Source organism: Brassica oleracea, chromosome C7 (assembly GCF_000695525.1).
Source record: "Brassica oleracea var. oleracea cultivar TO1000 chromosome C7, BOL, whole genome shotgun sequence".
In the NCBI taxonomy this organism is placed as follows: Eukaryota; Viridiplantae; Streptophyta; class Magnoliopsida; order Brassicales; family Brassicaceae; genus Brassica; species Brassica oleracea.
Window position 1 is genome coordinate 5383431 of NC_027754.1, and position 1949 is coordinate 5385379.

Genomic DNA, 1949 nt, shown 5'->3' on the forward strand with positions numbered 1-1949 from the left:
GATAAATGTCAAGTTTCCGCGGATAAATACGAAATTTTGAAGATAATTACAAAGACCGGAAAAAATGGAATATCTCCATTTTTATGCTATGACGGCTTAGCGCCAGAAGAGGAAAAGCGTAAACCGACCTAGGAGCCAGTATATAAGGAGTACTAGGCGAGAGGCAAGAAAAAGGACTTTTTGAGAGAAAACTTAGCACTTAGGGCAATTAGGCAACTTTCCGTTTTTGTTATTCGAGCTGCGACTCAATTAGGTTTAGCCGTCTTAGTGTTGTTAGAACTAGGAATCTCGCCGACAGCTCTCGAGCCCAGGCTTATACCTTGTTGTAAACACTCATACGCAAATTCGGAATAAGACTTCTCTTTGCTCTCTTTTACGATTTCATATAATTTATCGTTGTTATCTCGTGTTCTGATTACTTAGCGTGTGGTATTAGAAGATATCCGGGACCTCTGGGAAACTAGGGTTCTCCTACTTTCCTTATTTAAACAGAAATCGACAGTGCGAATTTCGGTTCTCACAGTTTGGCGCTAGAAGGAGGGGGATCTACGGATCAATCTAACCCGCAAAACCCACTCAACGATCAGGAACGATATGCAAGACTTGACGTGCGCGAACGTCATCTCGTTCAAGGGGGGAGCAACGGTCCATCAAGCCAAACCTCGAAACGATCTCCTTGTTATCGAGCTGACATTCCGAGATGTCGACGTTGGTAGGGTGGTAATCGACACCGGAAGTTCGGCCGATATCATCTTCAAGGATACTCTCGAGAAAATGGGGATCGATAAATCAGAAATCGTGAAATACCCAAGCCCACTACTGGGACTTTCGGGAGAAACAACCATAGCCTACGGGTCGATTAATCTTGCAGTCAAAGTCGGAACCGTGACAAGAGTCACAGAGTTTCTAGTCGTTGACCGTCCCGCATCTTACAACGTTATCATGGGAACGCCATGGTTGAACACCATGCGTGCCATCCCATCAACGTACCATCTTTGCCTCAAATTCCCAACCCCTAACGGAGTCGAGGTAATATGGGGAAACCCAAGAGTATCACAGGTGTGTTACGCCGCAGAACAAAAACGAAAAAGACCAGACCTTGAGACCATACCTAGAAAAGCGGAGAAAAAGATCTCCAACAAGGATTCGCGAAGTCAAGATTCAGCGGAACTCTTCTAGCAGTCTCGTAACATCACGGCCCTAGAGGAAAAACGCGAACCAACTTATGAACCTGTGGTCACAGTCTGTCTCGACGAAGCATTTCCGGAACGATGCGTCGAGATCGGAGCCAATCTCCGCGAGCCTTTGAGGACAGAGCTCATAACCTGTCTAAAAAAGAACCTCAATAATCTCGCATGGGCCATGGAAGATATGCCAGGGAACGACATTAACATAATGTGTCACGAATTAAATATCGATCCGACCTTCAAACCCGTCAAACAAAAAAGTTGGAAGCTGGGACCCGAACGGTCTTCCGTGGTAAACGACGAGGTCTAAAAATTGCTTAAATTCGAGTCAATAACGGAAGTGAGGTATCCAGACTGGCTCGCTAACCCTGTAGTAGTCATAAAGAAAAACGGGAAATAGCGAACTTGCGTGGATTTTACCGACCTAAACAAGGCCTGTCCAAAAGATAGTTTCCCTCTGCCACACATCGATCGATTAGTAGAAGCAACGACGGGTAACGGACTTCTGTCTTTCATGGACGCCTTCTCAGGTTACAACCAAATTATGATGATTCCTGGCGATCGCGAGAAGACTGCGTTCATTACCGATCGCGGAACCTATTGCTACAGGGTAATGCCCTTCGGCCTCAAAAACGCTGGCGCAACTTACCAACGACTCGTGAACCTTATGTTCTCCAAACAACTCGGTAAGACGATGGAGGTTTATATCGACGACATGCTCGTCAAATCCCTCCAAGCAAAGGATCACGTATCACATCTCGA